The sequence below is a fragment of the Ambystoma mexicanum genome, unplaced genomic scaffold (assembly GCF_040938575.1).
Source record: "Ambystoma mexicanum isolate Mex_15411 unplaced genomic scaffold, UKY_AmexF1_1 Mex_scaf1, whole genome shotgun sequence".
NCBI classification, from domain to species: Eukaryota; Metazoa; Chordata; class Amphibia; order Caudata; family Ambystomatidae; genus Ambystoma; species Ambystoma mexicanum.
Genome location: NW_027182324.1, coordinates 3,349,125 through 3,374,919, shown reverse-complemented (window position 1 = coordinate 3,374,919; position 25,795 = coordinate 3,349,125). Strand labels below are relative to the sequence as shown.

The following is a 25,795-nucleotide window of genomic DNA, read 5'->3' as shown; positions in this document are numbered from 1 at the left end:
TCGAACTCAGGATCTCCAGTTTACTAGACAGGCGCTTTAACCAACTAAGCCACAGCACCTCTTTTGCATCTGATCTCCTGTCCTTCCTCATGTAATCATTTAGAAGTGAAATCCACTTTTTTTAAGGCTGGGCTTCTGTTGCAATATAACTTTACAAAATGTTTTCCAATTGACTGAAACTCCATTGCACAAAACGAGCATGTCATTAATCGTTGATTTAGAGTGGACTGCATTGCCCAGTGTGTGTATTGAGGAGCACATGTTCGCCTTTACTGGGGAGCAATTTTGCACTCATGAATGTGGAAAAACATTCAAATCCGTAAGTGGGTGAACATTAAAGTCCTAGATGCTGCAAATCTCTATATCTGGATACGGAATGACTGAAAAAAGTTATGTCTCCAGTGTCAAAATGTGTGTAATGCACTAGTAATTCATTTCCTTTATTGACCAGTGAGGTAGCCATGTATGGAGGTGCTGTAGAGTGAAAATCAAGTTTCAAATGGGCAGCGATCCTTGTGCCTGGATAGCTCAGTCGGTAGAGCATCAGACTTTTAATCTGAGGGTCCAGGGTTCAAGTCCCTGTTCAGGCGTACCTTTGCTTCTTTTACAAAAAATTAAGCAGGAAATATGAATTGCTCATTCTAATATGTGCTATTTCTGATGGCATCGCAACCTTGGGCAATATGATTCTAAGGTAGTGGAGTCCAGAGTTCTTGGATGCTTTGCCAACATTTCAAGCCTGACTGTGCTTCTAAATAGCATGAAATAGCAATCTTTGTACAAAGTTTTAATATTGGGGAGACAGATTGGTCGAAAAAAAAGCAGACAGGCGCTGCTGAGATTCGAACTCAGGATCTCCTGTTTACTAGACAGGCGCTTTAACCAACTAAGCCACAGCACCTTTTTTGCATCTGGTCTCCTTTCCTTCCTCATGTAATCATTTAGAAGTGAAATCCACTTTTTTAAGGCTGGGCTTCTGTTGCAATATAACTTTTCAAAATGTTTTCCAATTGACTGAAACTCCATTGCACAAAACGAGCATGTCATTAATCGTCGATTTAGAGTGGACTGCATTGCCCAGTGTGTGCATTGAGGAGCACATGTTCGTCTTTACTGGGGAGCAAGTTTGCACTCATGAATGTGGCAAAACATTCAAATCCGTAAGTGGGTGAACATTAAAGTCCTAGATGCTGCAAATCTCTATATCTGGATACGGAATGACTGAAAAAAGTTATGTCTCCAGTGTCAAAATGTGTGTAATGCACTAGTAATTCATTTCCTTTATTGACCAGTGAGGTAGCCATGTATGGAGGTGCTGTAGAGTGAAAATCAAGTTTCAAATGGGCAGTGATCCTTGTGCCTGGATAGCTCAGTCGGTAGAGCATCAGACTTTTAATCTGAGGGTCCAGGGTTCAAGTCCCTGTTCAGGCGTATCTTTGCTTCTTTTACAAAAAATTTAGCAGGAAATATGAATTGCTCATTCTAATATGTGCTATTTCTGATGGCATCGCAACCTTGGGCAATATGACTCTAAGGTAGTGGAGTCCAGAGTTCTTGGATGCTTTGCCAACATTTCAAGCCTGACTTTGCTTCTAAATAGCATGAAACAGCAATCTTTGTACAAAGTTTTAATATTGGGGAGACAGATTGGTCGAAAAAAAAGCAGACAGGCGCTGCTGAGATTCGAACTCAGGATCTCCTGTTTACTAGACAGGGGCTTTAACCAACTAAGCCACAGCACCTTTTTTGCATCTGGTCTCCTTTCCTTCCTCATGTAATCATTTAGAAGTGAAATCCACTTTTTTAAGGCTGGGCTTCTGTTGCAATATAACTTTTCAAAATGTTTTCCAATTGACTGAAACTCCATTGCACAAAACGAGCATGTCATTAATCGTCGATTTAGAGTGGACTGCATTGCCCAGTGTGTGCATTGAGGAGCACATGTTCGTCTTTACTGGGGAGCAAGTTTGCACTCATTAATGTGGCAAAACATTCAAATCCGTAAGTGGGTGAACATTAAATTCTTAGATGCTGCAAATCTCTATATCTGGATACGGAATGACTGAAAAAAGTTATGTCTCCAGTGTCAAAATGTGTGTAATGCACTAGTAATTCATTTCCTTTATTGACCAGTGAGGTAGCCATGTATGGAGGTGCTGTAGAGTGAAAATCAAGTTTCAAATGGGCAGTGATCCTTGTGCTTGGATAGCTCAGTCGGTAGAGCATCATACTTTTAATCTGAGGGTCCAGGGTTCAAGTCCCTGTTCAGGCGTACCTTTGCTTCTTTTACAAAAAATTAAGCAGGAAATATGAATTGCTCATTCTAATATGTGCTATTTCTGATGGCATCGCAACCTTGGGCAATATGACTCTAAGGTAGTGGAGTCCAGAGTTCTTGGATGCTTTGCCAACATTTCAAGCCTGACTTTGCTTCTAAATAGCATGAAACAGCAATCTTTGTACAAAGTTTTAATATTGGGGAGACAGATTGGTCGAAAAAAAAGCAGACAGGCGCTGCTGAGATTCGAACTCAGGATCTCCTGTTTACTAGACAGGGGCTTTAACCAACTAAGCCACAGCACCTTTTTTGCATCTGGTCTCCTTTCCTTCCTCATGTAATCATTTAGAAGTGAAATCCACTTTTTTAAGGCTGGGCTTCTGTTGCAATATAACTTTTCAAAATGTTTTCCAATTGACTGAAACTCCATTGCACAAAACGAGCATGTCATTAATCGTCGATTTAGAGTGGACTGCATTGCCCAGTGTGTGCATTGAGGAGCACATGTTCGTCTTTACTGGGGAGCAAGTTTGCACTCATTAATGTGGCAAAACATTCAAATCCGTAAGTGGGTGAACATTAAAGTCCTAGATGCTGCAAATCTCTATATCTGGATACGGAATGACTGAAAAAAGTTATGTCTCCAGTGTCAAAATGTGTGTAATGCACTAGTAATTCATTTCCTTTATTGACCAGTGAGGTAGCCATGTATGGAGGTGCTGTAGAGTGAAAATCAAGTTTCAAATGGCAGTGATCCATCTGCCTGGATAGCTCAGTCGGTAGAGCATCAGACTTTTAATCTGAGGGTCCAGGGTTCAAGTCCCTGTTCAGGCGTACCTTTGCTTCTTTTACAAAAAATTAAGCAGGAAATATGAATTGCTCATTCTAATATGTGCTATTTCTGATGGCATCGCAACCTTGGGCAATATGACTCTAAGGTAGTGGAGTCCAGAGTTCTTGGATGCTTTGCCAACATATTAAGCCTGACTGTGCTTCTAAATAGCATGAAATAGCAATCTTTGTACAAAGTTTTAATATTGGGGAGACAGATTGGTCGAAAAAAAGCAGACAGGCGCTGCTGAGATTCGAACTCAGGATCTCCTGTTTACTAGACAGGCGCTTTAACCAACTAAGCCACAGCACCTTTTTTGCATCTGGTTTCCTTTCCTTCCTCATGTAATCATTTAGAAGTCAAATCCACTTTTTTAAGGCTGGGCTTCTGTTGCAATATAACTTTTCAAAATGTTTTCCAATTGACTGAAACTCCATTGCACAAAACGAGCATGTCATTAATCGTCGATTTAGAGTGGACTGCATTGCCCAGTGTGTGCATTGAGGAGCACATGTTCGTCTTTACTGGGGAGCAAGTTTGCACTCATTAATGTGGCAAAACATTCAAATCCGTAAGTGGGTGAACATTAAATTCTTAGATGCTGCAAATCTCTATATCTGGATACGGAATGACTGAAAAAAGTTATGTCTCCAGTGTCAAAATGTGTGTAATGCACTAGTAATTCATTTCCTTTATTGACCAGTGAGGTAGCCATGTATGGAGGTGCTGTAGAGTGAAAATCAAGTTTCAAATGGGCAGTGATCCTTGTGCCTGGATAGCTCAGTCGGTAGAGCATCATACTTTTAATCTGAGGGTCCAGGGTTCAAGTCCCTGTTCAGGCGTACCTTTGCTTCTTTTACAAAAAATTAAGCAGGAAATATGAATTGCTCATTCTAATATGTGCTATTTCTGATGGCATCGCAACCTTGGGCAATATGACTCTAAGGTAGTGGAGTCCAGAGTTCTTGGATGCTTTGCCAACATTTCAAGCCTGACTTTGCTTCTAAATAGCATGAAACAGCAATCTTTGTACAAAGTTTTAATATTGGGGAGACAGATTGGTCGAAAAAAAAGCAGACAGGCGCTGCTGAGATTCGAACTCAGGATCTCCTGTTTACTAGACAGGGGCTTTAACCAACTAAGCCACAGCACCTTTTTTGCATCTGGTCTCCTTTCCTTCCTCATGTAATCATTTAGAAGTGAAATCCACTTTTTTAAGGCTGGGCTTCTGTTGCAATATAACTTTTCAAAATGTTTTCCAATTGACTGAAACTCCATTGCACAAAACGAGCATGTCATTAATCGTCGATTTAGAGTGGACTGCATTGCCCAGTGTGTGCATTGAGGAGCACATGTTCGTCTTTACTGGGGAGCAAGTTTGCACTCATTAATGTGGCAAAACATTCAAATCCGTAAGTGGGTGAACATTAAAGTCCTAGATGCTGCAAATCTCTATATCTGGATACGGAATGACTGAAAAAAGTTATGTCTCCAGTGTCAAAATGTGTGTAATGCACTAGTAATTCATTTCCTTTATTGACCAGTGAGGTAGCCATGTATGGAGGTGCTGTAGAGTGAAAATCAAGTTTCAAATGGCAGTGATCCATCTGCCTGGATAGCTCAGTCGGTAGAGCATCAGACTTTTAATCTGAGGGTCCAGGGTTCAAGTCCCTGTTCAGGCGTACCTTTGCTTCTTTTACAAAAAATTAAGCAGGAAATATGAATTGCTCATTCTAATATGTGCTATTTCTGATGGCATCGCAACCTTGGGCAATATGACTCTAAGGTAGTGGAGTCCAGAGTTCTTGGATGCTTTGCCAACATATTAAGCCTGACTGTGCTTCTAAATAGCATGAAATAGCAATCTTTGTACAAAGTTTTAATATTGGGGAGACAGATTGGTCGAAAAAAAGCAGACAGGCGCTGCTGAGATTCGAACTCAGGATCTCCTGTTTACTAGACAGGCGCTTTAACCAACTAAGCCACAGCACCTTTTTTGCATCTGGTTTCCTTTCCTTCCTCATGTAATCATTTAGAAGTCAAATCCACTTTTTTAAGGCTGGGCTTCTGTTGCAATATAACTTTTCAAAATGTTTTCCAATTGACTGAAACTCCATTGCACAAAACGAGCATGTCATTAATCGTCGATTTAGAGTGGACTGCATTGCCCAGTGTGTGCATTGAGGAGCACATGTTCGTCTTTACTGGGGAGCAAGTTTGCACTCATTAATGTGGCAAAACATTCAAATCCGTAAGTGGGTGAACATTAAAGTCCTAGATGCTGCAAATCTCTATATCTGGATACGGAATGACTGAAAAAAGTTATGTCTCCAGTGTCAAAATGTGTGTAATGCACTAGTAATTCATTTCCTTTATTGACCAGTGAGGTAGCCATGTATGGAGGTGCTGTAGAGTGAAAATCAAGTTTCAAATGGGCAGTGATCCTTGTGCCTGGATAGCTCAGTCGGTAGAGCATCAGACTTTTAATCTGAGGGTCCAGGGTTCAAGTCCCTGTTCAGGCGTACCTTTGCTTCTTTTACAAAAAATTAAGCAGGAAATATGAATTGCTCATTCTAATATGTGCTATTTCTGATGGCATCGCAACCTTGGGCAATATGACTCTAAGGTAGTGGAGTCCAGAGTTCTTGGATGCTTTGCCAACATTTCAAGCCTGACTGTGCTTCTAAATAGCATGAAATAGCAATCTTTGTACAAAGTTTTAATATTGGGGAGACAGATTGGTCGAAAAAAAAGCAGACAGGCGCTGCTGAGATTCGAACTCAGGATCTCCTGTTTACTAGACAGGCGCTTTAACCAACTAAGCCACAGCACCTTTTTTGCATCTGGTCTCCTTTCCTTCCTCATGTAATCATTTAGAAGTGAAATCCACTTTTTTAAGGCTGGGCTTCTGTTGCAATATAACTTTTCAAAATGTTTTCCAATTGACTGAAACTCCATTGCACAAAACGAGCATGTCATTAATCGTCGATTTAGAGTGGACTGCATTGCCCAGTGTGTGCATTGAGGAGCACATGTTCGTCTTTACTGGGGAGCAAGTTTGCACTCATGAATGTGGCAAAACATTCAAATCCGTAAGTGGGTGAACATTAAAGTCCTAGATGCTGCAAATCTCTATATCTGGATACGGAATGACTGAAAAAAGTTATGTCTCCAGTGTCAAAATGTGTGTAATGCACTAGTAATTCATTTCCTTTATTGACCAGTGAGGTAGCCATGTATGGAGGTGCTGTAGAGTGAAAATCAAGTTTCAAATGGGCAGTGATCCCTGTGCCTGGATAGCTCAGTCGGTAGAGCATCAGACTTTTAATCTGAGGGTCCAGGGTTCAAGTCCCTGTTCAGGCGTACCTTTGCTTCTTTTACAAAAAATTAAGCAGGAAATATGAATTGCTCATTCTAATATGTGCTATTTCTGATGGCATCGCAACCTTGGGCAATATGACTCTAAGGTAGTGGAGTCCAGAGTTCTTGGATGCTTTGCCAACATTTCAAGCCTGACTGTGCTTCTAAATAGCATGAAATAGCAATCTTTGTACAAAGTTTTAATATTGGGGAGACAGATTGGTCGAAAAAAAAGCAGACAGGCGCTGCTGAGATTCGAACTCAGGATCTCCTGTTTACTAGACAGGCGCTTTAACCAACTAAGCCACAGCACCTTTTTTGCATCTGGTCTCCTTTCCTTCCTCATGTAATCATTTAGAAGTGAAATCCACTTTTTTAAGGCTGGGCTTCTGTTGCAATATAACTTTTCAAAATGTTTTCCAATTGACTGAAACTCCATTGCACAAAACGAGCATGTCATTAATCGTCGATTTAGAGTGGACTGCATTGCCCAGTGTGTGCATTGAGGAGCACATGTTCGTCTCTACTGGGGAGCTAGTTTGCACTCATGAATGTGGCAAAACATTCAAATCCGTAAGTGGGTGAACATTAAAGTCCTAGATGCTGCAAATCTCTATATCTGGATACGGAATGACTGAAAAAAGTTATGTCTCCAGTGTCAAAATGTGTGTAATGCACTAGTAATTCATTTCCTTTATTGACCAGTGAGGTAGCCATGTATGGAGGTGCTGTAGAGTGAAAATCAAGTTTCAAATGGGCAGTGATCCCTGTGCCTGGATAGCTCAGTCGGTAGAGCATCAGACTTTTAATCTGAGGGTCCAGGGTTCAAGTTCCTGTTCAGGCGTACCTTTGCTTCTTTTACAAAAAATTAAGCAGGAAATATGAATTGCTCATTCTAATATGTGCTATTTCTGATGGCATCGCAACCTTGGGCAATATAACTCTAAGGTAGTGGAGTCCAGAGTTCTTGGATGCTTTGCCAACATTTCAAGCCTGACTGTGCTTCTAAATAGCATGAAATAGCAATCTTTGTACAAAGTTTTAATATTGGGGAGACAGATTGGTCGAAAAAAAAGCAGACAGGCGCTGCTGAGATTCGAACTCAGGATCTCCTGTTTACTAGACAGGCGCTTTAACCAACTAAGCCACAGCACCTTTTTTGCATCTGGTCTCCTTTCCTTCCTCATGTAATCATTTAGAAGTGAAATCCACTTTTTTAAGGCTGGGCTTCTGTTGCAATATAACTTTTCAAAATGTTTTCCAATTGACTGAAACTCCATTGCACAAAACGAGCATGTCATTAATCGTCGATTTAGAGTGGACTGCATTGCCCATTGTGTGCATTGAGGAGCACATGTTCGTCTTTACTGGGGAGCAAGTTTGCACTCATGAATGTGGCAAAACATTCAAATCCCTAAGTGGGTGAACATTAAAGTCCTAGATGCTGCAAATCTCTATATCTGGATACGGAATGACTGAAAAAAGTTATGTCTCCAGTGTCAAAATGTGTGTAATGCACTAGTAATTCATTTCCTTTAATGACCAGTGAGGTAGCCATGTATGGAGGTGCTGTAGAGTGAAAATCAAGTTTCAAATGGGCCGTGATCCCTGTGCCTGGATAGCTCAGTCGGTAGAGCATCAGACTTTTAATCTGAGGGTCCAGGGTTCAAGTCCCTGTTCAGGCGTACCTTTGCTTCTTTTACAAAAAATTAAGCAGGAAATATGAATTGCTCATTCTAATATGTGCTATTTCTGATGGCATCGCAACCTTGGGCAATATGACTCTAAGGTAGTGGAGTCCAGAGTTCTTGGATGCTTTGCCAACATTTCAAGCCTGACTGTGCTTCTAAATAGCATGAAATAACAATCTTTGTACAAAGTTTTAATATTGGGGAGACAGATTGGTCGAAAAAAAAGCAGACAGGCGCTGCTGAGATTCGAACTCAGGATCTCCTGTTTACTAGACAGGCGCTTTAACCAACTAAGCCACAGCACCTCTTTTGCATCTGATCTCCTGTCCTTCCTCATGTAATCATTTAGAAGTGAAATCCACTTTTTTTAAGGCTGGGCTTCTGTTGCAATATAACTTTACAAAATGTTTTCCAATTGACTGAAACTCCATTGCACAAAACGAGCATGTCATTAATCGTCGATTTAGAGAGGACTGCATTGCCCAGTGTGTGCATTGAGGAGCACATGTTCGTCTTTACTGGGGAGCAAGTTTGCACTCATGAATGTGGCAAAACATTCAAATCCGTAAGTGGGTGAACATTAAAGTCCTAGATGCTGCAAATCTCTATATCTGGATACGGAATGACTGAAAAAAGTTATGTCTCCAGTGTCAAAATGTGTGTAATGCACTAGTAATTCATTTCCTTTATTGACCAGTGAGGTAGCCATGTATGGAGGTGCTGTAGAGTGAAAATCAAGTTTCAAATGGCAGTGATCCATCTGCCTGGATAGCTCAGTCGGTAGAGCATCAGACTTTTAATCTGAGGGTCCAGGGTTCAAGTCCCTGTTCAGGCGTACCTTTGCTTCTTTTACAAAAAATTAAGCAGGAAATATGAATTGCTCATTCTAATATGTGCTATTTCTGATGGCATCGCAACCTTGGGCACTATGACTCTAAGGTAGTGGAGTCCAGAGTTCTTGGATGCTTTGCCAACATTTCAAGCCTGACTGTGCTTCTAAATAGCATGAAATAGCAATCTTTGTACAAAGTTTTAATATTGGGGAGACAGATTGGTCGAAAAAAAAGCAGACAGGCGCTGCTGAGATTCGAACTCAGGATCTCCTGTTTACTAGACAGGCGCTTTAACCAACTAAGCCACAGCACCTTTTTTGCATCTGGTCTCCTTTCCTTCCTCATGTAATCAATCAGAAGTGAAATCCACTTTTTTAAGGCTGGGCTTCTGTTGCAATATAACTTTTCAAAATGTTTTCCAATTGACTGAAACTCCATTGCACAAAACGAGCATGTCATTAATCGTCGATTTAGAGTGGACTGCATTGCCCAGTGTGTGCATTGAGGAGCACATGTTCGTCTTTACTGGGGGGCAAGTTTGCACTCATGAATGTGGCAAAACATTCAAATCCGTAAGTGGGTGAACATTAAAGTCCTAGATGCTGCAAATCTCTATATCTGGATACGGAATGACTGAAAAAAGTTATGTCTCCAGTGTCAAAATGTGTGTAATGCACTAGTAATTCATTTCCTTTATTGACCAGTGAGGTAGCCATGTATGGAGGTGCTGTAGAGTGAAAATCAAGTTTCAAATGGGCAGTGATCCTTGTGCCTGGATAGCTCAGTCGGTAGAGCATCGGACTTTTAATCTGAGGGTCCAGGGTTCAAGTCCCTGTTCAGGCGTACCTTTGCTTCTTTTACAAAAAATTTAGCAGGAAATATGAATTGCTCATTCTAATATGTGCTATTTCTGATGGCATAGCAACCTTGGGCAATATGACTCTAAGGTAGTGGAGTCCAGAATTCTTGGATGCTTTGCCAACATTTCAAGCCTGACTGTGCTTCTAAATAGCATGAAATAACAATCTTTGTACAAAGTTTTAATATTGGGGAGACAGATTGGTCGAAAAAAAAGCAGACAGGCGCTGCTGAGGTTCGAACTCAGGATCTCCAGTTTACTAGACAGGCGCTTTAACCAACTAAGCCACAGCACCTCTTTTGCATCTGATCTCCTGTCCTTCCTCATGTAATCATTTAGAAGTGAAATCCACTTTTTTTAAGGCTGGGCTTCTGTTGCAATATAACTTTACAAAATGTTTTCCAATTGACTGAAACTCCATTGCACAAAACGAGCATGTCATTAATCGTTGATTTAGAGTGGACTGCATTGCCCAGTGTGTGTATTGAGGAGCACATGTTCGCCTTTACTGGGGAGCAATTTTGCACTCATGAATGTGGCAAAACATTCAAATCCGTAAGTGGGTGAACATTAAAGTCCTAGATGCTGCAAATCTCTATATCTGGATACGGAATGACTGAAAAAAGTTATGTCTCCAGTGTCAAAATGTGTGTAATGCACTAGTAATTCATTTCCTTTATTGACCAGTGAGGTAGCCATGTATGGAGGTGCTGTAGAGTGAAAATCAAGTTTCAAATGGGCAGCGATCCTTGTGCCTGGATAGCTCAGTCGGTAGAGCATCAGACTTTTAATCTGAGGGTCCAGGGTTCAAGTCCCTGTTCAGGCGTACCTTTGCTTCTTTTACAAAAAATTAAGCAGGAAATATGAATTGCTCATTCTAATATGTGCTATTTCTGATGGCATCGCAACCTTGGGCAATATGACTCTAAGGTAGTGGAGTCCAGAGTTCTTGGATGCTTTGCCAACATATTAAGCCTGACTGTGCTTCTAAATAGCATGAAATAGCAATCTTTGTACAAAGTTTTAATATTGGGGAGACAGATTGGTCGAAAAAAAGCAGACAGGCGCTGCTGAGATTCGAACTCAGGATCTCCTGTTTACTAGACAGGCGCTTTAACCAACTAAGCCACAGCACCTTTTTTGCATCTGGTTTCCTTTCCTTCCTCATGTAATCATTTAGAAGTCAAATCCACTTTTTTAAGGCTGGGCTTCTGTTGCAATATAACTTTTCAAAATGTTTTCCAATTGACTGAAACTCCATTGCACAAAACGAGCATGTCATTAATCGTCGATTTAGAGTGGACTGCATTGCCCAGTGTGTGCATTGAGGAGCACATGTTCGTCTTTACTGGGGAGCAAGTTTGCACTCATTAATGTGGCAAAACATTCAAATCCGTAAGTGGGTGAACATTAAAGTCCTAGATGCTGCAAATCTCTATATCTGGATACGGAATGACTGAAAAAAGTTATGTCTCAAGTGTCAAAATGTGTGTAATGCACTAGTAATTCATTTCCTTTATTGACCAGTGAGGTAGCCATGTATGGAGGTGCTGTAGAGTGAAAATCAAGTTTCAAATGGGCAGTGATCCTTGTGCCTGGATAGCTCAGTCGGTAGAGCATCAGACTTTTAATCTGAGGGTCCAGGGTTCAAGTCCCTGTTCAGGCGTACCTTTGCTTCTTTTACAAAAAATTAAGCAGGAAATATGAATTGCTCATTCTAATATGTGCTATTTCTGATGGCATCGCAACCTTGGGCAATATGACTCTAAGGTAGTGGAGTCCAGAGTTCTTGGATGCTTTGCCAACATTTCAAGCCTGACTGTGCTTCTAAATAGCATGAAATAGCAATCTTTGTACAAAGTTTTAATATTGGGGAGACAGATTGGTCGAAAAAAAAGCAGACAGGCGCTGCTGAGATTCGAACTCAGGATCTCCTGTTTACTAGACAGGCGCTTTAACCAACTAAGCCACAGCACCTTTTTTGCATCTGGTCTCCTTTCCTTCCTCATGTAATCATTTAGAAGTGAAATCCACTTTTTTAAGGCTGGGCTTCTGTTGCAATATAACTTTTCAAAATGTTTTCCAATTGACTGAAACTCCATTGCACAAAACGAGCATGTCATTAATCGTCGATTTAGAGTGGACTGCATTGCCCAGTGTGTGCATTGAGGAGCACATGTTCGTCTTTACTGGGGAGCAAGTTTGCACTCATGAATGTGGCAAAACATTCAAATCCGTAAGTGGGTGAACATTAAAGTCCTAGATGCTGCAAATCTCTATATCTGGATACGGAATGACTGAAAAAAGTTATGTCTCCAGTGTCAAAATGTGTGTAATGCACTAGTAATTCATTTCCTTTATTGACCAGTGAGGTAGCCATGTATGGAGGTGCTGTAGAGTGAAAATCAAGTTTCAAATGGGCAGTGATCCCTGTGCCTGGATAGCTCAGTCGGTAGAGCATCAGACTTTTAATCTGAGGGTCCAGGGTTCAAGTCCCTGTTCAGGCGTACCTTTGCTTCTTTTACAAAAAATTAAGCAGGAAATATGAATTGCTCATTCTAATATGTGCTATTTCTGATGGCATCGCAACCTTGGGCAATATGACTCTAAGGTAGTGGAGTCCAGAGTTCTTGGATGCTTTGCCAACATTTCAAGCCTGACTGTGCTTCTAAATAGCATGAAATAGCAATCTTTGTACAAAGTTTTAATATTGGGGAGACAGATTGGTCGAAAAAAAAGCAGACAGGCGCTGCTGAGATTCAAACTCAGGATCTCCTGTTTACTAGACAGGCGCTTTAACCAACTAAGCCACAGCACCTTTTTTGCATCTGGTCTCCTTTCCTTCCTCATGTAATCATTTAGAAGTGAAATCCACTTTTTTAAGGCTGGGCTTCTGTTGCAATATAACTTTTCAAAATGTTTTCCAATTGACTGAAACTCCATTGCACAAAACGAGCATGTCATTAATCGTCGATTTAGAGTGGACTGCATTGCCCAGTGTGTGCATTGAGGAGCACATGTTCGTCTCTACTGGGGAGCTAGTTTGCACTCATGAATGTGGCAAAACATTCAAATCCGTAAGTGGGTGAACATTAAAGTCCTAGATGCTGCAAATCTCTATATCTGGATACGGAATGACTGAAAAAAGTTATGTCTCCAGTGTCAAAATGTGTGTAATACACTAGTAATTCATTTCCTTTATTGACCAGTGAGGTAGCCATGTATGGAGGTGCTGTAGAGTGAAAATCAAGTTTCAAATGGGCAGTGATCCCTGTGCCTGGATAGCTCAGTCGGTAGAGCATCAGACTTTTAATCTGAGGGTCCAGGGTTCAAGTTCCTGTTCAGGCGTACCTTTGCTTCTTTTACAAAAAATTAAGCAGGAAATATGAATTGCTCATTCTAATATGTGCTATTTCTGATGGCATCGCAACCTTGGGCAATATAACTCTAAGGTAGTGGAGTCCAGAGTTCTTGGATGCTTTGCCAACATTTCAAGCCTGACTGTGCTTCTAAATAGCATGAAATAGCAATCTTTGTACAAAGTTTTAATATTGGGGAGACAGATTGGTCGAAAAAAAAGCAGACAGGCGCTGCTGAGATTCGAACTCAGGATCTCCTGTTTACTAGACAGGCGCTTTAACCAACTAAGCCACAGCACCTTTTTTGCATCTGGTCTCCTTTCCTTCCTCATGTAATCATTTAGAAGTGAAATCCACTTTTTTAAGGCTGGGCTTCTGTTGCAATATAACTTTTCAAAATGTTTTCCAATTGACTGAAACTCCATTGCACAAAACGAGCATGTCATTAATCGTCGATTTAGAGTGGACTGCATTGCCCATTGTGTGCATTGAGGAGCACATGTTCGTCTTTACTGGGGAGCAAGTTTGCACTCATGAATGTGGCAAAACATTCAAATCCCTAAGTGGGTGAACATTAAAGTCCTAGATGCTGCAAATCTCTATATCTGGATACGGAATGAATGAAAAAAGTTATGTCTCCAGTGTCAAAATGTGTGTAATGCACTAGTAATTCATTTCCTTTAATGACCAGTGAGGTAGCCATGTATGGAGGTGCTGTAGAGTGAAAATCAAGTTTCAAATGGGCCGTGATCCCTGTGCCTGGATAGCTCAGTCGGTAGAGCATCAGACTTTTAATCTGAGGGTCCAGGGTTCAAGTCCCTGTTCAGGCGTACCTTTGCTTCTTTTACAAAAAATTAAGCAGGAAATATGAATTGCTCATTCTAATATGTGCTATTTCTGATGGCATCGCAACCTTGGGCAATATGACTCTAAGGTAGTGGAGTCCAGAGTTCTTGGATGCTTTGCCAACATTTCAAGCCTGACTGTGCTTCTAAATAGCATGAAATAACAATCTTTGTACAAAGTTTTAATATTGGGGAGACAGATTGGTCGAAAAAAAAGCAGACAGGCGCTGCTGAGATTCGAACTCAGGATCTCCTGTTTACTAGACAGGCGCTTTAACCAACTAAGCCACAGCACCTCTTTTGCATCTGATCTCCTGTCCTTCCTCATGTAATCATTTAGAAGTGAAATCCACTTTTTTTAAGGCTGGGCTTCTGTTGCAATATAACTTTACAAAATGTTTTCCAATTGACTGAAACTCCATTGCACAAAACGAGCATGTCATTAATCGTCGATTTAGAGAGGACTGCATTGCCCAGTGTGTGCATTGAGGAGCACATGTTCGTCTTTACTGGGGAGCAAGTTTGCACTCATGAATGTGGCAAAACATTCAAATCCGTAAGTGGGTGAACATTAAAGTCCTAGATGCTGCAAATCTCTATATCTGGATACGGAATGACTGAAAAAAGTTATGTCTCCAGTGTCAAAATGTGTGTAATGCACTAGTAATTCATTTCCTTTATTGACCAGTGAGGTAGCCATGTATGGAGGTGCTGTAGAGTGAAAATCAAGTTTCAAATGGCAGTGATCCATCTGCCTGGATAGCTCAGTCGGTAGAGCATCAGACTTTTAATCTGAGGGTCCAGGGTTCAAGTCCCTGTTCAGGCGTACCTTTGCTTCTTTTACAAAAAATTAAGCAGGAAATATGAATTGCTCATTCTAATATGTGCTATTTCTGATGGCATCGCAACCTTGGGCAATATGACTCTAAGGTAGTGGAGTCCAGAGTTCTTGGATGCTTTGCCAACATTTCAAGCCTGACTGTGCTTCTAAATAGCATGAAATAGCAATCTTTGTACAAAGTTTTAATATTGGGGAGACAGATTGGTCGAAAAAAAAGCAGACAGGCGCTGCTGAGATTCGAACTCAGGATCTCCTGTTTACTAGACAGGCGCTTTAACCAACTAAGCCACAGCACCTTTTTTGCATCTGGTCTCCTTTCCTTCCTCATGTAATCAATCAGAAGTGAAATCCACTTTTTTAAGGCTGGGCTTCTGTTGCAATATAACTTTTCAAAATGTTTTCCAATTGACTGAAACTCCATTGCACAAAACGAGCATGTCATTAATCGTCGATTTAGAGTGGACTGCATTGCCCAGTGTGTGCATTGAGGAGCACATGTTCGTCTTTACTGGGGGGCAAGTTTGCACTCATGAATGTGGCAAAACATTCAAATCCGTAAGTGGGTGAACATTAAAGTCCTAGATGCTGCAAATCTCTATATCTGGATACGGAATGACTGAAAAAAGTTATGTCTCCAGTGTCAAAATGTGTGTAATGCACTAGTAATTCATTTCCTTTATTGACCAGTGAGGTAGCCATGTATGGAGGTGCTGTAGAGTGAAAATCAAGTTTCAAATGGGCAGTGATCCTTGTGCCTGGATAGCTCAGTCGGTAGAGCATCGGACTTTTAATCTGAGGGTCCAGGGTTCAAGTCCCTGTTCAGGCGTACCTTTGCTTCTTTTACAAAAAATTTAGCAGGAAATATGAATTGCTCATTCTAATATGTGCTATTTCTGATGGCATAGCAACCTTGGGCAATATGACTCTAAGGTAGTGGAGTCCAGAATTCTTGGATGCTTTGCCAACATTTCAAGCCTGACTGTGCTTCTAAATAGCATGAAATAACAATCTTTGTACAAAGTTTTAATATTGGGGAGACAGATTGGTCGAAAAAAAAGCAGACAGGCGCTGCTGAGGTTCGAACTCAGGATCTCCAGTTTACTAGACAGGCGCTTTAACCAACTAAGCCACAGCACCTCTTTTGCATCTGATCTCCTGTCCTTCCTCATGTAATCATTTAGAAGTGAAATCCACTTTTTTTAAGGCTGGGCTTCTGTTGCAATATAACTTTACAAAATGTTTTCCAATTGACTGAAACTCCATTGCACAAAACGAGCATGTCATTAATCGTTGATTTAGAGTGGACTGCATTGCCCAGTGTGTGTATTGAGGAGCACATGTTCGCCTTTACTGGGGAGCAATTTTGCACTCATGAATGTGGCAAAACATTCAAATCCGTAAGTGGGTGAACATTAAAGTCCTAGATGCTGCAAATCTCTATATCTGGATACGGAATGACTGAAAAAAGTTATGTCTCCAGTGTCAAAATGTGTGTAATGCACTAGTAATTCATTTCCTTTATTGACCAGTGAGGTAGCCATGTATGGAGGTGCTGTAGAGTGAAAATCAAGTTTCAAATGGGCAGCGATCCTTGTGCCTGGATAGCTCAGTCGGTAGAGCATCAGACTTTTAATCTGAGGGTCCAGGGTTCAAGTCCCTGTTCAGGCGTACCTTTGCTTCTTTTACAAAAAATTAAGCAGGAAATATGAATTGCTCATTCTAATATGTGCTATTTCTGATGGCATCGCAACCTTGGGCAATATGATTCTAAGGTAGTGGAGTCCAGAGTTCTTGGATGCTTTGCCAACATTTCAAGCCTGACTGTGCTTCTAAATAGCATGAAATAGCAATCTTTGTACAAAGTTTTAATATTGGGGAGACAGATTGGTCGAAAAAAAAGCAGACAGGCGCTGCTGAGATTCGAACTCAGGATCTCCTGTTTACTAGACAGGCGCTTTAACCAACTAAGCCACAGCACCTTTTTTGCATCTGGTCTCCTTTCCTTCCTCATGTAATCATTTAGAAGTGAAATCCACTTTTTTAAGGCTGGGCTTCTGTTGCAATATAACTTTTCAAAATGTTTTCCAATTGACTGAAACTCCATTGCACAAAACGAGCATGTCATTAATCGTCGATTTAGAGTGGACTGCATTGCCCAGTGTGTGCATTGAGGAGCACATGTTCGTCTTTACTGGGGAGCAAGTTTGCACTCATGAATGTGGCAAAACATTCAAATCCGTAAGTGGGTGAACATTAAAGTCCTAGATGCTGCAAATCTCTATATCTGGATACGGAATGACTGAAAAAAGTTATGTCTCCAGTGTCAAAATGTGTGTAATGCACTAGTAATTCATTTCCTTTATTGACCAGTGAGGTAGCCATGTATGGAGGTGCTGTAGAGTGAAAATCAAGTTTCAAATGGGCAGTGATCCTTGTGCCTGGATAGCTCAGTCGGTAGAGCATCAGACTTTTAATCTGAGGGTCCAGGGTTCAAGTCCCTGTTCAGGCGTATCTTTGCTTCTTTTACAAAAAATTTAGCAGGAAATATGAATTGCTCATTCTAATATGTGCTATTTCTGATGGCATCGCAACCTTGGGCAATATGACTCTAAGGTAGTGGAGTCCAGAGTTCTTGGATGCTTTGCCAACATTTCAAGCCTGACTTTGCTTCTAAATAGCATGAAACAGCAATCTTTGTACAAAGTTTTAATATTGGGGAGACAGATTGGTCGAAAAAAAAGCAGACAGGCGCTGCTGAGATTCGAACTCAGGATCTCCTGTTTACTAGACAGGGGCTTTAACCAACTAAGCCACAGCACCTTTTTTGCATCTGGTCTCCTTTCCTTCCTCATGTAATCATTTAGAAGTGAAATCCACTTTTTTAAGGCTGGGCTTCTGTTGCAATATAACTTTTCAAAATGTTTTCCAATTGACTGAAACTCCATTGCACAAAACGAGCATGTCATTAATCGTCGATTTAGAGTGGACTGCATTGCCCAGTGTGTGCATTGAGGAGCACATGTTCGTCTTTACTGGGGAGCAAGTTTGCACTCATTAATGTGGCAAAACATTCAAATCCGTAAGTGGGTGAACATTAAATTCTTAGATGCTGCAAATCTCTATATCTGGATACGGAATGACTGAAAAAAGTTATGTCTCCAGTGTCAAAATGTGTGTAATGCACTAGTAATTCATTTCCTTTATTGACCAGTGAGGTAGCCATGTATGGAGGTGCTGTAGAGTGAAAATCAAGTTTCAAATGGGCAGTGATCCTTGTGCTTGGATAGCTCAGTCGGTAGAGCATCATACTTTTAATCTGAGGGTCCAGGGTTCAAGTCCCTGTTCAGGCGTACCTTTGCTTCTTTTACAAAAAATTAAGCAGGAAATATGAATTGCTCATTCTAATATGTGCTATTTCTGATGGCATCGCAACCTTGGGCAATATGACTCTAAGGTAGTGGAGTCCAGAGTTCTTGGATGCTTTGCCAACATTTCAAGCCTGACTTTGCTTCTAAATAGCATGAAACAGCAATCTTTGTACAAAGTTTTAATATTGGGGAGACAGATTGGTCGAAAAAAAAGCAGACAGGCGCTGCTGAGATTCGAACTCAGGATCTCCTGTTTACTAGACAGGGGCTTTAACCAACTAAGCCACAGCACCTTTTTTGCATCTGGTCTCCTTTCCTTCCTCATGTAATCATTTAGAAGTGAAATCCACTTTTTTAAGGCTGGGCTTCTGTTGCAATATAACTTTTCAAAATGTTTTCCAATTGACTGAAACTCCATTGCACAAAACGAGCATGTCATTAATCGTCGATTTAGAGTGGACTGCATTGCCCAGTGTGTGCATTGAGGAGCACATGTTCGTCTTTACTGGGGAGCAAGTTTGCACTCATTAATGTGGCAAAACATTCAAATCCGTAAGTGGGTGAACATTAAAGTCCTAGATGCTGCAAATCTCTATATCTGGATACGGAATGACTGAAAAAAGTTATGTCTCCAGTGTCAAAATGTGTGTAATGCACTAGTAATTCATTTCCTTTATTGACCAGTGAGGTAGCCATGTATGGAGGTGCTGTAGAGTGAAAATCAAGTTTCAAATGGCAGTGATCCATCTGCCTGGATAGCTCAGTCGGTAGAGCATCAGACTTTTAATCTGAGGGTCCAGGGTTCAAGTCCCTGTTCAGGCGTACCTTTGCTTCTTTTACAAAAAATTAAGCAGGAAATATGAATTGCTCATTCTAATATGTGCTATTTCTGATGGCATCGCAACCTTGGGCAATATGACTCTAAGGTAGTGGAGTCCAGAGTTCTTGGATGCTTTGCCAACATATTAAGCCTGACTGTGCTTCTAAATAGCATGAAATAGCAATCTTTGTACAAAGTTTTAATATTGGGGAGACAGATTGGTCGAAAAAAAGCAGACAGGCGCTGCTGAGATTCGAACTCAGGATCTCCTGTTTACTAGACAGGCGCTTTAACCAACTAAGCCACAGCACCTTTTTTGCATCTGGTTTCCTTTCCTTCCTCATGTAATCATTTAGAAGTCAAATCCACTTTTTTAAGGCTGGGCTTCTGTTGCAATATAACTTTTCAAAATGTTTTCCAATTGACTGAAACTCCATTGCACAAAACGAGCATGTCATTAATCGTCGATTTAGAGTGGACTGCATTGCCCAGTGTGTGCATTGAGGAGCACATGTTCGTCTTTACTGGGGAGCAAGTTTGCACTCATTAATGTGGCAAAACATTCAAATCCGTAAGTGGGTGAACATTAAATTCTTAGATGCTGCAAATCTCTATATCTGGATACGGAATGACTGAAAAAAGTTATGTCTCCAGTGTCAAAATGTGTGTAATGCACTAGTAATTCATTTCCTTTATTGACCAGTGAGGTAGCCATGTATGGAGGTGCTGTAGAGTGAAAATCAAGTTTCAAATGGGCAGTGATCCTTGTGCCTGGATAGCTCAGTCGGTAGAGCATCATACTTTTAATCTGAGGGTCCAGGGTTCAAGTCCCTGTTCAGGCGTACCTTTGCTTCTTTTACAAAAAATTAAGCAGGAAATATGAATTGCTCATTCTAATATGTGCTATTTCTGATGGCATCGCAACCTTGGGCAATATGACTCTAAGGTAGTGGAGTCCAGAGTTCTTGGATGCTTTGCCAACATTTCAAGCCTGACTTTGCTTCTAAATAGCATGAAACAGCAATCTTTGTACAAAGTTTTAATATTGGGGAGACAGATTGGTCGAAAAAAAAGCAGACAGGCGCTGCTGAGATTCGAACTCAGGATCTCCTGTTTACTAGACAGGGGCTTTAACCAACTAAGCCACAGCACCTTTTTTGCATCTGGTCTCCTTTCCTTCCTCATGTAATCATTTAGAAGTGAAATCCACTTTTTTAAGGCTGGGCTTCTGTTGCAATATAACTTTTCAAAATGTTTTCCAATTGACTGAAACTCCATTGCACAAAACGAGCATGTCATTAATCGTCGATTTAGAGTGGACTGCATTGCCCAGTGTGTGCATTGAGGAGCACATGTTCGTCTTTACTGGGGAGCAAGTTTGCACTCATTAATGTGGCAAAACATTCAAATCCGTAAGTGGGTGAACATTAAAGTCCTAGATGCTGCAAATCTCTATATCTGGATACGGAATGACTGAAAAAAGTTATGTCTCCAGTGTCAAAATGTGTGTAATGCACTAGTAATTCATTTCCTTTATTGACCAGTGAGGTAGCCATGTATGGAGGTGCTGTAGAGTGAAAATCAAGTTTCAAATGGCAGTGATCCATCTGCCTGGATAGCTCAGTCGGTAGAGCATCAGACTTTTAATCTGAGGGTCCAGGGTTCAAGTCCCTGTTCAGGCGTACCTTTGCTTCTTTTACAAAAAATTAAGCAGGAAATATGAATTGCTCATTCTAATATGTGCTATTTCTGATGGCATCGCAACCTTGGGCAATATGACTCTAAGGTAGTGGAGTCCAGAGTTCTTGGATGCTTTGCCAACATATTAAGCCTGACTGTGCTTCTAAATAGCATGAAATAGCAATCTTTGTACAAAGTTTTAATATTGGGGAGACAGATTGGTCGAAAAAAAGCAGACAGGCGCTGCTGAGATTCGAACTCAGGATCTCCTGTTTACTAGACAGGCGCTTTAACCAACTAAGCCACAGCACCTTTTTTGCATCTGGTTTCCTTTCCTTCCTCATGTAATCATTTAGAAGTCAAATCCACTTTTTTAAGGCTGGGCTTCTGTTGCAATATAACTTTTCAAAATGTTTTCCAATTGACTGAAACTCCATTGCACAAAACGAGCATGTCATTAATCGTCGATTTAGAGTGGACTGCATTGCCCAGTGTGTGCATTGAGGAGCACATGTTCGTCTTTACTGGGGAGCAAGTTTGCACTCATTAATGTGGCAAAACATTCAAATCCGTAAGTGGGTGAACATTAAAGTCCTAGATGCTGCAAATCTCTATATCTGGATACGGAATGACTGAAAAAAGTTATGTCTCCAGTGTCAAAATGTGTGTAATGCACTAGTAATTCATTTCCTTTATTGACCAGTGAGGTAGCCATGTATGGAGGTGCTGTAGAGTGAAAATCAAGTTTCAAATGGGCAGTGATCCTTGTGCCTGGATAGCTCAGTCGGTAGAGCATCAGACTTTTAATCTGAGGGTCCAGGGTTCAAGTCCCTGTTCAGGCGTACCTTTGCTTCTTTTACAAAAAATTAAGCAGGAAATATGAATTGCTCATTCTAATATGTGCTATTTCTGATGGCATCGCAACCTTGGGCAATATGACTCTAAGGTAGTGGAGTCCAGAGTTCTTGGATGCTTTGCCAACATTTCAAGCCTGACTGTGCTTCTAAATAGCATGAAATAGCAATCTTTGTACAAAGTTTTAATATTGGGGAGACAGATTGGTCGAAAAAAAAGCAGACAGGCGCTGCTGAGATTCGAACTCAGGATCTCCTGTTTACTAGACAGGCGCTTTAACCAACTAAGCCACAGCACCTTTTTTGCATCTGGTCTCCTTTCCTTCCTCATGTAATCATTTAGAAGTGAAATCCACTTTTTTAAGGCTGGGCTTCTGTTGCAATATAACTTTTCAAAATGTTTTCCAATTGACTGAAACTCCATTGCACAAAACGAGCATGTCATTAATCGTCGATTTAGAGTGGACTGCATTGCCCAGTGTGTGCATTGAGGAGCACATGTTCGTCTTTACTGGGGAGCAAGTTTGCACTCATGAATGTGGCAAAACATTCAAATCCGTAAGTGGGTGAACATTAAAGTCCTAGATGCTGCAAATCTCTATATCTGGATACGGAATGACTGAAAAAAGTTATGTCTCCAGTGTCAAAATGTGTGTAATGCACTAGTAATTCATTTCCTTTATTGACCAGTGAGGTAGCCATGTATGGAGGTGCTGTAGAGTGAAAATCAAGTTTCAAATGGGCAGTGATCCCTGTGCCTGGATAGCTCAGTCGGTAGAGCATCAGACTTTTAATCTGAGGGTCCAGGGTTCAAGTCCCTGTTCAGGCGTACCTTTGCTTCTTTTACAAAAAATTAAGCAGGAAATATGAATTGCTCATTCTAATATGTGCTATTTCTGATGGCATCGCAACCTTGGGCAATATGACTCTAAGGTAGTGGAGTCCAGAGTTCTTGGATGCTTTGCCAACATTTCAAGCCTGACTGTGCTTCTAAATAGCATGAAATAGCAATCTTTGTACAAAGTTTTAATATTGGGGAGACAGATTGGTCGAAAAAAAAGCAGACAGGCGCTGCTGAGATTCGAACTCAGGATCTCCTGTTTACTAGACAGGCGCTTTAACCAACTAAGCCACAGCACCTTTTTTGCATCTGGTCTCCTTTCCTTCCTCATGTAATCATTTAGAAGTGAAATCCACTTTTTTAAGGCTGGGCTTCTGTTGCAATATAACTTTTCAAAATGTTTTCCAATTGACTGAAACTCCATTGCACAAAACGAGCATGTCATTAATCGTCGATTTAGAGTGGACTGCATTGCCCAGTGTGTGCATTGAGGAGCACATGTTCGTCTCTACTGGGGAGCTAGTTTGCACTCATGAATGTGGCAAAACATTCAAATCCGTAAGTGGGTGAACATTAAAGTCCTAGATGCTGCAAATCTCTATATCTGGATACGGAATGACTGAAAAAAGTTATGTCTCCAGTGTCAAAATGTGTGTAATGCACTAGTAATTCATTTCCTTTATTGACCAGTGAGGTAGCCATGTATGGAGGTGCTGTAGAGTGAAAATCAAGTTTCAAATGGGCAGTGATCCCTGTGCCTGGATAGCTCAGTCGGTAGAGCATCAGACTTTTAATCTGAGGGTCCAGGGTTCAAGTTCCTGTTCAGGCGTACCTTTGCTTCTTTTACAAAAAATTAAGCAGGAAATATGAATTGCTCATTCTAATATGTGCTATTTCTGATGGCATCGCAACCTTGGGCAATATAACTCTAAGGTAGTGGAGTCCAGAGTTCTTGGATGCTTTGCCAACATTTCAAGCCTGACTGTGCTTCTAAATAGCATGAAATAGCAATCTTTGTACAAAGTTTTAATATTGGGGAGACAGATTGGTCGAAAAAAAAGCAGACAGGCGCTGCTGAGATTCGAACTCAGGATCTCCTGTTTACTAGACAGGCGCTTTAACCAACTAAGCCACAGCACCTTTTTTGCATCTGGTCTCCTTTCCTTCCTCATGTAATCATTTAGAAGTGAAATCCACTTTTTTAAGGCTGGGCTTCTGTTGCAATATAACTTTTCAAAATGTTTTCCAATTGACTGAAACTCCATTGCACAAAACGAGCATGTCATTAATCGTCGATTTAGAGTGGACTGCATTGCCCATTGTGTGCATTGAGGAGCACATGTTCGTCTTTACTGGGGAGCAAGTTTGCACTCATGAATGTGGCAAAACATTCAAATCCCTAAGTGGGTGAACATTAAAGTCCTAGATGCTGCAAATCTCTATATCTGGATACGGAATGACTGAAAAAAGTTATGTCTCCAGTGTCAAAATGTGTGTAATGCACTAGTAATTCATTTCCTTTAATGACCAGTGAGGTAGCCATGTATGGAGGTGCTGTAGAGTGAAAATCAAGTTTCAAATGGGCCGTGATCCCTGTGCCTGGATAGCTCAGTCGGTAGAGCATCAGACTTTTAATCTGAGGGTCCAGGGTTCAAGTCCCTGTTCAGGCGTACCTTTGCTTCTTTTACAAAAAATTAAGCAGGAAATATGAATTGCTCATTCTAATATGTGCTATTTCTGATGGCATCGCAACCTTGGGCAATATGACTCTAAGGTAGTGGAGTCCAGAGTTCTTGGATGCTTTGCCAACATTTCAAGCCTGACTGTGCTTCTAAATAGCATGAAATAACAATCTTTGTACAAAGTTTTAATATTGGGGAGACAGATTGGTCGAAAAAAAAGCAGACAGGCGCTGCTGAGATTCGAACTCAGGATCTCCTGTTTACTAGACAGGCGCTTTAACCAACTAAGCCACAGCACCTCTTTTGCATCTGATCTCCTGTCCTTCCTCATGTAATCATTTAGAAGTGAAATCCACTTTTTTTAAGGCTGGGCTTCTGTTGCAATATAACTTTACAAAATGTTTTCCAATTGACTGAAACTCCATTGCACAAAACGAGCATGTCATTAATCGTCGATTTAGAGAGGACTGCATTGCCCAGTGTGTGCATTGAGGAGCACATGTTCGTCTTTACTGGGGAGCAAGTTTGCACTCATGAATGTGGCAAAACATTCAAATCCGTAAGTGGGTGAACATTAAAGTCCTAGATGCTGCAAATCTCTATATCTGGATACGGAATGACTGAAAAAAGTTATGTCTCCAGTGTCAAAATGTGTGTAATGCACTAGTAATTCATTTCCTTTATTGACCAGTGAGGTAGCCATGTATGGAGGTGCTGTAGAGTGAAAATCAAGTTTCAAATGGCAGTGATCCATCTGCCTGGATAGCTCAGTCGGTAGAGCATCAGACTTTTAATCTGAGGGTCCAGGGTTCAAGTCCCTGTTCAGGCGTACCTTTGCTTCTTTTACAAAAAATTAAGCAGGAAATATGAATTGCTCATTCTAATATGTGCTATTTCTGATGGCATCGCAACCTTGGGCACTATGACTCTAAGGTAGTGGAGTCCAGAGTTCTTGGATGCTTTGCCAACATTTCAAGCCTGACTGTGCTTCTAAATAGCATGAAATAGCAATCTTTGTACAAAGTTTTAATATTGGGGAGACAGATTGGTCGAAAAAAAAGCAGACAGGCGCTGCTGAGATTCGAACTCAGGATCTCCTGTTTACTAGACAGGCGCTTTAACCAACTAAGCCACAGCACCTTTTTTGCATCTGGTCTCCTTTCCTTCCTCATGTAATCAATCAGAAGTGAAATCCACTTTTTTAAGGCTGGGCTTCTGTTGCAATATAACTTTTCAAAATGTTTTCCAATTGACTGAAACTCCATTGCACAAAACGAGCATGTCATTAATCGTCGATTTAGAGTGGACTGCATTGCCCAGTGTGTGCATTGAGGAGCACATGTTCGTCTTTACTGGGGGGCAAGTTTGCACTCATGAATGTGGCAAAACATTCAAATCCGTAAGTGGGTGAACATTAAAGTCCTAGATGCTGCAAATCTCTATATCTGGATACGGAATGACTGAAAAAAGTTATGTCTCCAGTGTCAAAATGTGTGTAATGCACTAGTAATTCATTTCCTTTATTGACCAGTGAGGTAGCCATGTATGGAGGTGCTGTAGAGTGAAAATCAAGTTTCAAATGGGCAGTGATCCTTGTGCCTGGATAGCTCAGTCGGTAGAGCATCGGACTTTTAATCTGAGGGTCCAGGGTT

General features: G+C 40.9%; 21 non-coding genes across 21 annotated transcripts; all 21 read right to left on the bottom strand.

Annotated features, from left to right (window-relative positions):
- Nucleotides 1-827: 827 nt before the first annotated feature.
- Nucleotides 828-901, bottom strand: TRNAT-AGU (transfer RNA threonine (anticodon AGU)). The gene has a single exon. It is a non-coding gene; the product is annotated as a tRNA-Thr (tRNA).
- A 2,447-nt stretch (nucleotides 902-3,348) lies between these two features.
- On the bottom strand, nucleotides 3,349-3,422 carry TRNAT-AGU (transfer RNA threonine (anticodon AGU)). The gene has a single exon. It is a non-coding gene; the product is annotated as a tRNA-Thr (tRNA).
- Nucleotides 3,423-5,028: 1,606 nt separating this feature from the next.
- Nucleotides 5,029-5,102, bottom strand: TRNAT-AGU (transfer RNA threonine (anticodon AGU)). The gene has a single exon. It is a non-coding gene; the product is annotated as a tRNA-Thr (tRNA).
- Nucleotides 5,103-5,869: 767 nt separating this feature from the next.
- On the bottom strand, nucleotides 5,870-5,943 carry TRNAT-AGU (transfer RNA threonine (anticodon AGU)). Its single transcript has one exon. It is a non-coding gene; the product is annotated as a tRNA-Thr (tRNA).
- A 767-nt stretch (nucleotides 5,944-6,710) lies between these two features.
- On the bottom strand, nucleotides 6,711-6,784 carry TRNAT-AGU (transfer RNA threonine (anticodon AGU)). The gene has a single exon. It is a non-coding gene; the product is annotated as a tRNA-Thr (tRNA).
- A 767-nt stretch (nucleotides 6,785-7,551) lies between these two features.
- TRNAT-AGU (transfer RNA threonine (anticodon AGU)) lies at nucleotides 7,552-7,625 on the bottom strand. The gene has a single exon. It is a non-coding gene; the product is annotated as a tRNA-Thr (tRNA).
- A 767-nt stretch (nucleotides 7,626-8,392) lies between these two features.
- TRNAT-AGU (transfer RNA threonine (anticodon AGU)) lies at nucleotides 8,393-8,466 on the bottom strand. Its single transcript has one exon. It is a non-coding gene; the product is annotated as a tRNA-Thr (tRNA).
- A 767-nt stretch (nucleotides 8,467-9,233) lies between these two features.
- On the bottom strand, nucleotides 9,234-9,307 carry TRNAT-AGU (transfer RNA threonine (anticodon AGU)). The gene has a single exon. It is a non-coding gene; the product is annotated as a tRNA-Thr (tRNA).
- Nucleotides 9,308-10,915: 1,608 nt separating this feature from the next.
- TRNAT-AGU (transfer RNA threonine (anticodon AGU)) lies at nucleotides 10,916-10,989 on the bottom strand. The gene has a single exon. It is a non-coding gene; the product is annotated as a tRNA-Thr (tRNA).
- Nucleotides 10,990-11,756: 767 nt separating this feature from the next.
- Nucleotides 11,757-11,830, bottom strand: TRNAT-AGU (transfer RNA threonine (anticodon AGU)). The gene has a single exon. It is a non-coding gene; the product is annotated as a tRNA-Thr (tRNA).
- Nucleotides 11,831-13,438: 1,608 nt separating this feature from the next.
- TRNAT-AGU (transfer RNA threonine (anticodon AGU)) lies at nucleotides 13,439-13,512 on the bottom strand. The gene has a single exon. It is a non-coding gene; the product is annotated as a tRNA-Thr (tRNA).
- Nucleotides 13,513-14,279: 767 nt separating this feature from the next.
- Nucleotides 14,280-14,353, bottom strand: TRNAT-AGU (transfer RNA threonine (anticodon AGU)). Its single transcript has one exon. It is a non-coding gene; the product is annotated as a tRNA-Thr (tRNA).
- Nucleotides 14,354-15,120: 767 nt separating this feature from the next.
- On the bottom strand, nucleotides 15,121-15,194 carry TRNAT-AGU (transfer RNA threonine (anticodon AGU)). Its single transcript has one exon. It is a non-coding gene; the product is annotated as a tRNA-Thr (tRNA).
- Nucleotides 15,195-16,803: 1,609 nt separating this feature from the next.
- On the bottom strand, nucleotides 16,804-16,877 carry TRNAT-AGU (transfer RNA threonine (anticodon AGU)). Its single transcript has one exon. It is a non-coding gene; the product is annotated as a tRNA-Thr (tRNA).
- A 2,447-nt stretch (nucleotides 16,878-19,324) lies between these two features.
- Nucleotides 19,325-19,398, bottom strand: TRNAT-AGU (transfer RNA threonine (anticodon AGU)). Its single transcript has one exon. It is a non-coding gene; the product is annotated as a tRNA-Thr (tRNA).
- A 1,606-nt stretch (nucleotides 19,399-21,004) lies between these two features.
- On the bottom strand, nucleotides 21,005-21,078 carry TRNAT-AGU (transfer RNA threonine (anticodon AGU)). Its single transcript has one exon. It is a non-coding gene; the product is annotated as a tRNA-Thr (tRNA).
- Nucleotides 21,079-21,845: 767 nt separating this feature from the next.
- TRNAT-AGU (transfer RNA threonine (anticodon AGU)) lies at nucleotides 21,846-21,919 on the bottom strand. The gene has a single exon. It is a non-coding gene; the product is annotated as a tRNA-Thr (tRNA).
- Nucleotides 21,920-22,686: 767 nt separating this feature from the next.
- Nucleotides 22,687-22,760, bottom strand: TRNAT-AGU (transfer RNA threonine (anticodon AGU)). The gene has a single exon. It is a non-coding gene; the product is annotated as a tRNA-Thr (tRNA).
- A 767-nt stretch (nucleotides 22,761-23,527) lies between these two features.
- On the bottom strand, nucleotides 23,528-23,601 carry TRNAT-AGU (transfer RNA threonine (anticodon AGU)). Its single transcript has one exon. It is a non-coding gene; the product is annotated as a tRNA-Thr (tRNA).
- A 767-nt stretch (nucleotides 23,602-24,368) lies between these two features.
- Nucleotides 24,369-24,442, bottom strand: TRNAT-AGU (transfer RNA threonine (anticodon AGU)). The gene has a single exon. It is a non-coding gene; the product is annotated as a tRNA-Thr (tRNA).
- Nucleotides 24,443-25,209: 767 nt separating this feature from the next.
- TRNAT-AGU (transfer RNA threonine (anticodon AGU)) lies at nucleotides 25,210-25,283 on the bottom strand. The gene has a single exon. It is a non-coding gene; the product is annotated as a tRNA-Thr (tRNA).
- Between the last annotated feature and the right edge of the window lie 512 nt (nucleotides 25,284-25,795).